Consider the following 13879-nt stretch of genomic DNA (forward strand, 5'->3'; position numbering starts at 1 on the left):
GTTTAGCGGGATGGATAACAAAGGGTAATGATAGCCTGTGGGAACCGATTAAAGAAGCAATACCGCCTAAAGGGAAAAAGTACTGGAGAGTCTATGCTTTTGAACAGTTTGTACGATCTGAGTAACACCAACATTTAGAAAAGAAAGAGTTGTAATATCCATACAATCATACTTTTAGTACCAATTGTAAGGTATTTTATTGAAATCTACTTCGTGTAGGTATGTGCTGAAGGTTAACGTGAAATATTAAAAATGAAAATAAAATAAGGAAGTGCTGTTTCAATGTGCCTACACTTACGTCTATAAGAGTGTTCCTTATGAAGACGTACATATACGTGAACCAAGAAAGGTGAATTACTAGCTATGAACGTTAATGCAGAGAAGGGCAGGGCAAAAGCGGCCCGAGCAAATGACAGAGAGAGCCTGTCGTTCGCGTGGGTCGCTTTTGCCTTGCCCTCGACTGAGCTACCCTGTTGTCGTACTGATACAGGCAAATTTTAAAGAATGGGGCACTTTTTCTTTACCTTTCTCTGAATAGGAACTTTTGACTAAGAGCGATGGATATGCCTATGATCTTTTAACACTGGTTACCTGATGATGGACTTAAAGCCACGAAACCGGTCGTGTTTTAATAAAGAACAATTTTACCAGCTGTGAGCACAATTCTTCCTAACTTCATGCCTTTCAACAGCTGCGGTTGTCCGGAATACAAAATAATTTGCAAATGTAAGACTACCTTCACATATAAAATAGACAAAATGGGAGTTACATCACTGCAACAAAAGAAAAACAATAGAGATCGATGTGATTGGAACGACATAAACAAGCCTTTTCGGAAAGAATGAAAGCCTTCGGGAACAAGATGAAGAACCTAAGGAAAAGTGACTGAGTTATTGCTTAATGTCCCCCATTTACTGGGAGAATTCGCTAATAATAATTATAATAAAGTAGCAACATTACCTGTTACTGGTAATAATATAGACTTAGTACTGAAAACATTTTGCCGTGTCATCGTTTTAACATGCGGCTGCACGTAGCCTAATGGACGGACCGAGGATATGACCCCAGCAAAGTGTGTTGTGAACCGTTCGCTCTGTAATTACCACACACGGACCGCTACTTACCCGCTCTTCCGGCTCGTCAAAACGGAACTCATCCCAGCAGCCGTCCGGCGTGTTGATGCTCTCGTGCACTGTGCGCTTCGAATCAGCTTGTCGAATCTCTGCGTGTATGATTTGTGTTATTAATTTTAGGAATTTTCAGTAATTCACTTATAAGAAAGTATTTTGCTTAAAACATATTCCAAATAATGATCGCAAACAGAAGAGAGTGAACCCCTCAGGAGGGCAAAAAAAATGGTTGAAATGGATTTGAACATTATGGGACTGAGATCATCAGTCCCCTACAACTTAGAACTACTTAAACCTAAGGACATCACACACATCCATACCATAGGCGGGATTCGAACCTGCGACCGTAGCAGTGGGGCGGTTCCGGACTGAAGCACCTAGAGCCGCTCGGCCACCACGGCCGGCTCAGGAGAGCACAAAAGCGCCTTTCCAACGCTGTGGATGGTGTAGCATTAGCGATCTCATAACAATAAATGTGATGTATTGGTCTCAAGTGCTAGTCGGTTGTATGGTGTCTACGCTGTTAGATGGATCGACGTGGCAACGTGACAGAATGGCTATCCTGTTTGGGCGCACCCATGACTACACCGTGGCAGAAAAATACGATCTTTTGGGATAGTACCGCGGACTGACAAACGGGTCTGAATCGGATGCTGAATTACTTGCAGCCATGTAACGCGATGTAAGGCAATGGTCGTAAAAATACCCCAACCGGCAGGTAAGAGTGTCACGCCTTGTCCATGACAATCGATTTCTCACCCGACAGAAATTGTTGCTGTCAGCGAACGCAGGTTAGTCTCGACCAGTTTATGAGCGAATAGTGGGAAGGGAACTGCAAGTGATGGACGTTTGGAGTGGGGCACCTCCTAAAGGACCATTACTATTAGCACCAAATAAATCTGAAAGTTTCGCGTCTTCCAAAGATTAGACAACAAGCTCTGGACAGTAGCTGACTGGTGCCGTGTAGTATGGTCTGACGATGCCAGTTTTTGCCTCTTTTAAAACAATACAACGCGTCGAGTACACCGATGGTTCAATGACGCACTTAACTGACAACGTGTGAAGGGATTAGTTCTGCTCCATGACGATTCTTTGAGTCTTGCAAGGAATTAAGGTTACCGTGAACAGCATTATCGGTAATCAAGAGTTGTTCTTTCCTTAACCTGCGTAACAGACTTATCGAAGTCACCTTCAGTGCTCGGTGGGAGCCTTTGCGTGCGTGCTCTGTCGATATCGAGGGCTATCCTGGCGGAAGCATAGCTGCTGGTAGGGTTGTCCAAGCGCGACAGGCCTCGAAAGATGAGCCAGACGAATCGAGCCTCACGGTGGACAGGGGGGAGGGGGGACGCGGAGGGTTTTAAGGGGAAAGGAGCCAGCCTCCCTAGGAGAGTAAATTATAAGGGAAATTCTGGTCCTTCAGATTGGGCCTGAGCGTTGGTGTAGGGCTAACAGCCACACCTCATAAAATGGTACCTTTGAGGGTAACACACATCAGTCCAAATGTGAATGGGTTAAAGGACGATGACACGGTGAAGGAAAAGATTAACGGTAAGGAAAATGGGTATAGTGATAGTAGTGTGTGATACAGAGCTTTGGTAAACTGTAATAAATTAATACCGAGGAAAAGATTGCCACACGATGTGGAGGAGGATCTCAAATCAATGGCAGCAGGATTTGGGGAAAGAAAGCGATGAAAAGTCGAATTAAAACTGTATCCACCGAACGAGAAAATATTTTGTTGAAGTAGAGGGAGAAACGATCATCATAATAAACTACGGGAAACCAGTGCTCGCACGGAAGGAATAAGGTGTTCGTTTTTTCCCGCACGCTGTTCGTGGATGGAATAACAGAAAATTATCCTGGACGAGGTTCGATGAAACTTCTGCACCTAAGTGCAATTTGCAGAGTACCCCTGTAGAGGTAGATGTAGATGCAGAAGTTTGTCGGCAGGTGAAAAAGGAATTCAAGGTTCCACAAGGACTGTAGCATCGATCAGTAGGTAGGTGTTGCTCTTTATTATACATTTTCATGAAGAATACCTCAGTATTGGTGGTCTATCAGTGCCAGCGTAGTAACTCAGCATGTTCGGGGAGAGGGCAACTTCGTCTTCGGATTCCTCAGTCTGCGTTTTCACCTAATCGTCACCTCTCTACGATGTGAGGAGCCAGAAAACACACGTGGCTCGGAATCCACGTTAAAATGTAGGGTTCCATTCCCGGTTCGTTAACTGGTGTAGGGTAACGACAAGCAAGAGGACGAAGGGGCGTCCAATTGAAAGGTTTGCATCAAACCAGTGCGCCACACGAAATAATTATATCGTTATAAGATGACTGTGCTACGGGCACCGCAGTTTTCCAAGGTGACCACAATTCAGTTTGCAGGTGAAGTGTGTTGCGGCTCGATTTGACTCTGGCGCCGTTCAGATGTAGTGCATACATTTAGAATTTTTCTTATTTAGGGGACCACAACCTCAACGTGTTTTGCACGTATATTATGATCGGTCAGCTTGTGGACGTCGAGGGCGTGGCAGTAAGTACGTACTTAGCGCCGGCTGGAAACTCTGTCACTTTCCGTATAAGACACCGAAGCGACAGTGGACGGAAATACACCTGGACAGCAAAGTGCGGCTAACAGCGCCACTTTCCCGATTTGGGACGAGTTATTGCTAGGACGATTACGTTGTGGGCTCAAGTCGCTCCTGAGTGCACTTTACGTTACGTGACTGTTTATCCACGGTCACTGCTAAGAGGGTTTTATGCTCTATGGCTAGCTGCTAGCGTTTTCGTGGCCTTGGAAGAACCCTATCAGGGGTGCGTATTGCCGTGTTTTGCTCGTGGAGGAATTGATATGCCAGAGAAAAACTGATGAAAACAAAACTAAGAGTGACTCGGGGGTGTGTGTTGGCACTGCAAATACGTAAAGTTAAATTTATCCACACGTACCACAAAAAAATGTGATAGTTTAAACTTATTTTGTCTTAAAAATTGTAATTCATAAAAGTTCAAAAGCTAATTTCTTAGAAACACTTTGGCCGATTATTATGAACAAAGTCTTTACGGATGCGGCTAGTAAGGCTTCATCGAGCAATCATAGCCGATTTAGCTGAACGTGTACCGTTCTTCAATGAGAGGTAAGAATATGCGGTTCGACTGAGAGAAATTGTGTTTTTGGTATTAAATAAATTTAAAGAGACGAAAGTAGCTGCAGCATTCTAAAGTTTCAAGAGGTAGATTAGTAATTATGTATGTACTTTGACTTTTTTATTTATATGTAGTAACAATAACCCGAGAAAAGCAGTATCACACCACAAGAACATTATTTGCTCAAAAACTGTGGCAGATACAGAAAATCGGACTAAAAATTGTTATTGCACAGAAAGTTTGCGTATTTTTCAATGTATGATATGTGTTTTTGTGTTTAGTTTTAGAATATTCGTAATACTTTGGTCAAACATTATTTTGAGTTAGGCAGTCGTTTAGAAGATGCATAGGGCGGCCATCTTTGATGACATGGGAGTTGAGTCTGAGGGAGGCCGCCCGTCTGGTGTTAGTAAAGGGTCGGTAGCCACATTCAGAGGCAGGTATGTATGTAGCGACGCTCGAAAACGATGTAGTTGAGAACAATATTATCGTCCAGGACAGTAGACTGCAGTATATTTTGTGAATTGTGAACAGACTGCGAGTGCCATGATAGTGACACATGAATTTTACAGTGAAGTGTTGTAGCATCAGTTATTAATAGCTGTCCTTATGTAAGTACCCCTCAGACTGTATTTGAAGTGTTTAGTGAATATAATGAAGAAAAATAAACTACATGTTCAAATAATAAATCAACGCGAGTAACTCGATATCTCAAATTTTTCTGCAATACCTGACTGCATTGTTTTATTATGTTTTATTTCAGCTTAAACATCGAGTTTACAACAGTTGTGAGCTGGCAACCTATGACGAAAAATGTACCCAAATGTTGAGACCAGTCACATCTATAGGCCACTAAATTAAGCTGAGTGTGATTAATATATAAATTTTTATGCTACAGCACGTGGGGGTTCGAGCCAAACTATTCAACTACAGCAGGTAGTGCTTAGGACAGTTGTATGGAGCACTGGGCACTTGATTTGTTCTCTGTGTCCAAATAAGGTGAGTATTGCATGATTTCCTAACTGTATTAAGCTCACTCCAATTAATGGTAAGGTTCAAGTAACATGGCGCCATTTCTCTTCACTTTACAGAAGCAAGTTCATTAAGCAATTTTGTTCGTGTGTTTCGTATTATTAAATTTTCTCACTGTGCAACACATATATGTCATAATAAGTATATCAGGCGATTCTGCTGTTTTAAGTCAGTTGGGATAATGTTTTCAGATACTTAAAATTATCTCATTAATTTTTATATTGATTAACACTAAATATTGAAAGACTAACTAAATTCTGTTTGCATTAAAACAGGCTAGATTATCTCCATTCTAGATTTGGTTTTAGCTGAAACCATTTATTTCAAATCAACGCCAGTACAGAGCCAACTTACCTAGAAACTACTGAATTGGAGTAATAGAGTCCACTTTCGTAAGTCCAATTCATTTAATTTCATTAAATAAACTTGTATTTTATAATATAGATTTTCGTGCAAGTGGAGGTTACAAATGTCTGCTTTTGTGGTAAAAAATAAAAATAAGCATCCATATGTCAGCGTTTTTGGCGAAAATAACGGTAAAAAAAGTGTATATTATGTTAAAGGCCCTAAAATTTTTTATATACATATAAGTAATGGCAGAGAAGATTTCACAAAAGGAGTGATTTATTTGTATTAGACATAATTAATATATAATTAGATATTAAAATTTATGTTAATTGTATTTCTGCTAATGTTTGTGGTTAGTTTAATGTTAAATGTTCGCTTATCATTTGGCTGCTTGATTTATTGTATTATCACCATTTCGAATGTAATAGATCACGTTAATGTGAAACTTATATTTTTAATTTTATGTTCATTTGTAATTTAATTAATTTATCATTTTTTAGAGTTTAATTAATTTACATCCATTTTTAAGTCTGATTAATTTCACCTCTATTCCAATAAGAGAAAATCACCATTTACTATTTTATCTTCATTTTGAGTTTACTTTTAGAGTTCAGTTCTTCTGGCTGTGGCACACAAAATTCTATAGAATTAGAAATTAGCAATAAAGGGACCTGAAATTCTTCTTCATAATATTTATTCCTCTCTCTTTCACTTTCTTCAGTAGAAACCGAGTTTTTTCTTCCAAAAATATGTATTAATTGCTTAACTGCTCTTTCTTGTATATTTATTTTTGTTACATTTACTTACTTTTTAATTCTACAAAAACAACCTTTTTTATCATTTACTGTTAATTATATACAAATGTTTGAAGTAAACTTAAATCCAAATGTTAAACTTAGCATTCTTTGTCTAATAAACTATTGAATTTTGCTGTTGTATTTTCGTAATACACTTTATTTCTATAAAATAAATATAAGATTTTAACGTTTCTGTCCTACTCCATGTATTCCTACAAAGTTTTAATGTACATATATGTAATTGAAATAAATTCAAAAACTTATTCTGCCAAATCGTATTTGAATTATGGAAACAGAGATATTTGTTTATGTAAGTATGGAAATTATAGAAATGGTATGGTGTCTGCTATTATTTAAATGCTTAGGTTATAATGTTTACCATATTTATTCCACAGATGAAGAATTTAATCCATCAATATCATACCTCTGGAAATTATTATATTTGTAAGTGTATACCAAGTTTAATAATTATGAATACCCACTATTAATGTTAGTTTTTTAAAAAGATTAAAATAGTTATTACACATAATTACAGAAAAAATTAAAATGGATATGGATATTTAGTCAATAAACACAAGCCTTTCCATATTCTTATTATTTTAATGTTATTGGCTTTAACTTTAATTTTGTAATTTAGATCCATATGTCAATTCTCATTTCCTTGTTAATTTTAAATAGCAGTATTAAAAATAATTAGATCCAATCCTTCTTGTTGATATTATAATGGTGTCTACTTTTTTATGTTTATATACCCTCATAATCCCCCCTAATTTTATACTTTTGATCACTTCTTTATCTTAGGACCATCTGTTAATATTTCCAAAAGGCTTTTCTCTAAGATAACAAAAAATTTCTTATTCTTGTCGAAAATTACTATATGAAACACAAACAAATCTGTCCTTTTGAAAATCTTATTTTTCTTTCCTTATGTCTATAAAATTATTTTTATTATGACCTTTTACATAATAAACAGGTTTCTTTACCTTTATTTTCGACCAAAACATCAACACGGAAACTCATTTTTATCTTTTACTACAAAAGCAGAAATTTTATCAGCTCCACTTGTAGGAAAATGTATCTATTGTTATTTAAAGTAATGTTTTAAATGTATTTCTGTTTCTGTATTTTTTTATTTCTCCAAAATATTGTTTTCTTCTTCCTTTAAAGACTCTTTTATCCAAATATTCTAATTTTCTTTCTTATATGCTTAATATTTGTAATTCCTGTTATCATTTTTTAGTGGGTTCCAAATATGTCTTATTAATTGGTTCAATTCCTTTAACTATATACAAGTGGAGTTCGCAGGTAATATTTATTCTTTTGTGGGTATGAATGGAATAATATTAGTTATTGTTATTAGACCTAACTCTTTCAGACTTATTTCTTTGGTTGAAGAATATTAGCTATTATGTTCAGAAAAATTTGTCCCTCCAGATCTTATAAAGCGTGTTTTTTTTATATAAATTTCATTCTCTCTCTCTTCGAAAATTTCTGTGCAGTTAATAGGTAACAAGTTGAAACTAAAAGCAGTTGAAACAAATTTAAGTAACTTTTGTCTTTCTTCTTTATTACCTCTTTCAATTTTTATTTGTACTCCAGTTAATTTGTGGTTTTATTACTCTAATAACCATATTGCAATAGATTTTGTAAATAAGAAAATAAATGTTTCATAACGACTCTGTCAGTTTTTCCTACTTTTTGGCAAGTGGAACGGAATAAAAAGGAGCTTTCTCGAAATATTTGCTATTGGTTTTAAGCAGACTGTTAAAGGATCAAGTTCTGTTCTTTTGGAAATCTGTATTAATATAATTATAAATTGTTGTTTCTAGTCTTACAATTAATTTTCTTTAGCTAATTTAGAAACAAAAGGTTTCTTTAATCATTTTTGGGACAATTTAAAAAGTCTTAAATACAGTTGCCAAGTTGCTTATTAGCTCATGGAGCTGATAATTGGCAAATAAATTCATTGTATACTTTTACTCTGTAATGAGAGTTAATAACAGACTTCTACAGAATTGTTGACTTTATCTATTACATTACACTCTTCTTCATATACATCTTGTTTTTCAAAATTAAGGTTATTTGTTAAGTATTCTTCTTTTTTAACAACAACTACAAAATCTTGCATTATGTCTAAATCCAATAAAATGTACTGTTCCTTTTTAAGTTCTTCCGAAATTACTGGCAATTCTCTTGGAAGAGTGTGTAATGTAACAGCTGTTATATCTGTCTAATATGGAATAGCAATAGTATTTTCACATTTTCATATGACAATTTTTATATCCTTATTAATAATTTCTTTAATATCTTTAAATGTTTTAGTATTGAAATGTAATAAAAAAATAAATTGTTGCTTTAACTTCATGATACTTAGAAAATCTAGATCTTAAAAAATGTTTCTAAAGATTTGTTTTTCATAAGACATTTTCCATTGCTCATCACTCCTTTATCTATAAAATCTGTCATGTATATGACCATAACACTATCGCAATAACGTTGTGCAACTGGTTTAAATTCTGGTAATTTTTGTTCTCCATTTGTGCAAATAATATCTTCAGTATTTATAATGAGTTTATTATTATCTAAATTTTCTGCTAGTGAGCATAGCCTGGATCTATTATTGGTTGGTTTTACTTATTTCAGAAAATTTCTCTTACAGAATTTTTGTTTTTATCGGTTACAGACTTTTTGTTTTCATCCTCCATTTAGGAAGTTACAAATTTATTACGTTTGTGTGAATATACTAAGAATAAAACATTCACAATTATTATTAAAAAGTACAAAATTTAATTGATTTCTAAAATTATTTGTAACTGCGTAGCTGAAAGCATTGTACTGTGATCATCTTACCCATATCAATGTGGTAAATTTGTAAATAAGTCTTAGTTCAAAAAGTTAAACAATCTTTCTTAAAAATCTTATGGTTGCTCAGAAAGAAAGTATTACAAAAATTTTGTAACTTTATGGGATCCCATCATGAGTGGGTTCTGTTGCATATGCCACACCTGAACAAACCAATGGATTTCGTCCCACACTGAGGCCATCGAAATGCACAAAAGTGACGCCACATGGTATTAGCATTCTGTTTTCGGTTCTGACTTACCTATTAGGTGCTGTGCTTAGCTGTTTCCAAACGTAATTTACAGAATTGTCACTTAAAAATTTATTTCACCAAATTAACCTTTTGCACAAATTGGTGGCTAATGAAAAATGAAATGAATAACATAGATACCGAAAACGACAGAGTAGCTAATACATCTATTAAGTCATCATGTCAAATTAGCATGAGAGCAACTGAGAAGAATTGTGAAGTATGTAACCTTAAAATTTTTGAATCAGACTCAGTAATCATGGTGTTTTCACAACCGTTTACTATTCGCGTGGGCTCATGAACTAACTGGTCGTTATAATTTTCAGAGAATGCGTTTAGCACAATTTCGGATTATATTTTATGTGTACCCTCGAAATTATACATTTATTTTAGCCAACATATCGAGGATATATTAAAGTCACCACCAACTATTATCGTATGAGTCGGGTACATGCTTGAAATCAAACTAAAGTTTTATTTGAACCTTTCAGCAAACTGTATCATCTGAATTGGGAGGTCGGTTAAAGGATCCTTTCATTATCTTATGCCGGTTGCCAACAATGACCTCTGCCCATCCTAACTCACAGGAAGCATCTACCTCAATTTCGTAACAAGTTAAACTACTTCTAACAGCAACAAACACGCCACCGCCAACCGCGTTTAGCCTGTCCTTTCGGAACACCGTTAGGTTGTTCGCCATAATTTCGGCTAAGCTTTTATCCGGCTTTAGCCAGCTTTCAGTGCCTATGACGATTTGAGCATCAGTGCTTATTTTAGTTCTTGGAACTCCGGTTTTTCCCAGCACAGCTACGACAATTTACAAATGTTATACCAATGGTTCCTGTATCTACGTTCTTCCTTTGTCCGGCCTGCATCCTTTGTCACTGAAGCTCTTCTTGTGTTTCCCCGAGATCCTCTAACCTAAAAAGCAGACCAGTCGACGCCACACAGCCCCTGCTACCCGTGTAGCCCCCTCCAGTGTATAGTGGACATCTGACCTATTCAGCTGAACCAGAAACCCAACCACCCTCCGGCGCACGTCGAGGAATCTGCAGCCTAACGGTTGCAGAACCGTCTGAGCCTCTGATTCAGACCCTCCACTCGGCTCTGTACCAGAGGTCCGCATTCGGTCCTGTCGACTATGCTGCAAATGGTTAGATCTGCTTTCATCTTGCAAGGAGGACCATTACCACTTGTGTTAGCTGCTCGAAACCAGAGAGAATCTTTTATGGTCCAAACTGACATACATCATTGGTATCGAAGTGAGCAACCACCTGCAGTAGGCTGCATCCTGTGCTCTTTATGGAATCCAGGAGGATCCTTTCCACATCTGGAATGATTCCACCCAGTATGCACATGCAGTGCACATTGTCACCCTTCTTGTCAGCCAAGTCAGTAAATGGGCCCTATAACGCGCATAACACTGGAGCTCCCAACTACAAAAAATCTCAACCTCTGTGATTACCCAGATCTTGTAGGTTGATTGGTTTCCTGTTAAACTGTACAGGCCACAGTATCTGGCTCAGCGACAGTGTCAGTCACAGGCAGCACATAGAACCTGTTTGTCAGACAAACCTGGGAGGCCTTTCGTGCGGCAGCGTGGGAAGTCTTTTGAGGCCTGCTTCTCCCCGCGATGGCCCCCCTCACTCGACCACAGGTGAAGGGTCAGCCTCAGAGCGAGCAGTAACTCGGTTGGCCTTTGTATTCCTATGCCTGGCCCACAACTGTAGTGCTCATCCACTGCAGCCTCAACCTGTGTACCCGAAGCCATCACAGCCTGAAGTTGAGAGCGAAGTGTCAGAAACTCGGCTGATATCCGCACAAAACAATCACAATCCCTGTCCATACTAAAGGCAGTGGAAAACTAAACTACGCAGATAAGCGGACTATCGGCACGTGCTGTGCAACTCTAATGTAGACCCTGATGAAAACGCAGGAACTGTGTCTAATAATACTCAGATATTCAAAAACCTATCTACCGAAGGTGAAACTAAATAATTTGCCCCTGATTAGGAGCTTGTAATATGCCACAAAATTGGTTTACTTCAGACGCAAGCGAGAACGCGATAACTGCGGCTATTAGATATTAAATTTACACGCAGAAACTCAAGAAACTAAACTATTAAAGCCCACAGGTTGCTCGTTAGGAACTCGTAAATGTCACAAAAGCGTGTAAGGTGTCGGGCAAATCCGAAACCTTACATGAAAACCCTGACATGATAAGCAAATCCAGTAGTATGTCTCATAGCTCCGAATAAATCGTGACATTAAATTAACCAAAGTAATACAAGTAACGAGTGAGCAAATGGAATGCCACAGACTAACACAAGAATGCCTAAATGCATGTCGTACCTTCCCACCGTTAGGCAGACGCAGTTCTGAGGGGAGAAACGAGGACAGAAGCCGAGAGCAGAACCGTGCTAAGCCAGAAGGCCCTACGATAAGGGACGGACGTGCCAGCCTACATGTACGACTACACAACCTGCACGTTTTAGCGTGAGGCTTTTTCGCGTGTCTGTTACATTAGGACAATCCTCCAGCCCATGTTAAAAGATAGAGCCCTCCAGAAGAACAGTATAGATCTCACGATAACGCTAAAAGGACCACACCAGCTGCAGGTTTTAGCGTGAGACTTTTTAGCGTCTCTGTTACGTTGCAAACTTTAAAAAAACATTGCCCCACCATGAAAAGTATAACGTTTCTCATTGGATAGACAGAATTTTTGTAGGCGGAGCTTAAGGTTAACATTGAGACCCTGATTGGTCAGATGAAAACATAGTCAGATAGTTTTTTTAAACTAACTTCGGTAAATTGTAGTAAGGAGAAGTTAGAGGAGAGTTGGTTCCGAGACGGCGAGCTGGATGGCTGCTGCGCCGGCCGCTGTCGCCCTGACGCTGCTTAAACACCGACAAGGTAATGAACGCACGCGATGCCGCATTTTTGAGCGCATAAGGCTTCACTCAGAACTCTTCTGAATTCTACATGTCATGTGTAGTCTGGCGTCTCCTTACCAGCAACAAGTCCCAGGTTCAAACTAGTTAATTCCCTAAAAAACACGCTCAGAGCGTCGTTGCGCGAAAGAGGTAGGGAGACACGATATAGTACAAACAGACACCACCATAAATGTTTAGAAGCGCTTACTTTCCTTTTGCTGCGTCAGTCTCGGTCGGCTACTACAGCCTAACTGCTGTAACACATGCAACTAGTTGGTTCACAAATAATTATATACCCTACAACTGAAGCGATCTTCTTCATCATATTACAATAAGAAAGTTAACACATTTTTTTCTCTGCCAGTTCCGGTCGAAACATCGTGGAATTTGTTGTGGGCTATTCCCACTTGAGTCCTTATAATTTCATCACGTTCCAGATGTTGTCTAGAGCTTCATACATAATGTTGAGGACAGCTGGGCACAGAGTAGTGTGGCAACTGTCGTTGTAGGAAAGCTGGACAAGAGCATAAAACTGTAGCGAACAAGTGAACGTAGCAAACAGAAGATTTACTTGTACTTTTCCAAGCAAACGAAGACTCAGTACAAATAATGCAGCTCATCAGTGTCAACAAGGAAGAGTCTCGCTGTGCTAAACATGGACTATGGTGTTGGAGGGCGTTTTCATCGCGTCACTTGGCTTCAAACACGAACGGACTGGACGGCTGCCACTGGCCGTCCTATGTCACACCGCAGAGGGCGCCATAACGCAAGAGCCACAGGGACGTGGTTCAGCAGGCGTACTCCTTGGGTTCCGAAAGTTGCTGCTCGAGTATTGCCGCTGTCGGACGGAAACTTGCTGCTCCATTGCCAGCTGCGATACGGCGGTAGGGTTGTATCGAAGCATGCTACCATACCGACAGGTGGTGGTGCTGTACACAACCTGAAAAATGTCGTCTGTAATAAAGTTGTGTCCAGGCAGAGAGCTGTCACTGAGTACGATATTGGAGTGCCTGTGTTATTCCGAATTACGATGCAATGTTCTTTTGAATATGCATGCAAGTCCAAAGGAACAGGCGCTGCGGCAGCTACAGCCGTAATGAAATACATGAAATGTATTCGCAGTTGCTAATATTGAAAACCATCAGATGTATAATGGAATGACAACTATCACAAATCTTTGAAGATTGTCGCGAGCGGTCGTCTTACCTTGTTTTTCAGTTTGTCAATTAGTGTTCGTTGTATTTGATCGGAGCGGACGCCACATACAATCCGTTGAAGTTTATGGTTGATCCTTTCACGCAGTTTTCTCATTACAGACAGCACCCAGCTCTCAACCAAACACGCTGAGTTACCGTGCCCCCACTACAGGCTATCCGAGCACGGCTCATGGCGGAACCTTACGTCGTCA

The sequence above is a fragment of the Schistocerca gregaria genome, chromosome 2 (assembly GCF_023897955.1).
Source record: "Schistocerca gregaria isolate iqSchGreg1 chromosome 2, iqSchGreg1.2, whole genome shotgun sequence".
Lineage (NCBI taxonomy): Eukaryota > Metazoa > Arthropoda > Insecta > Orthoptera > Acrididae > Schistocerca > Schistocerca gregaria.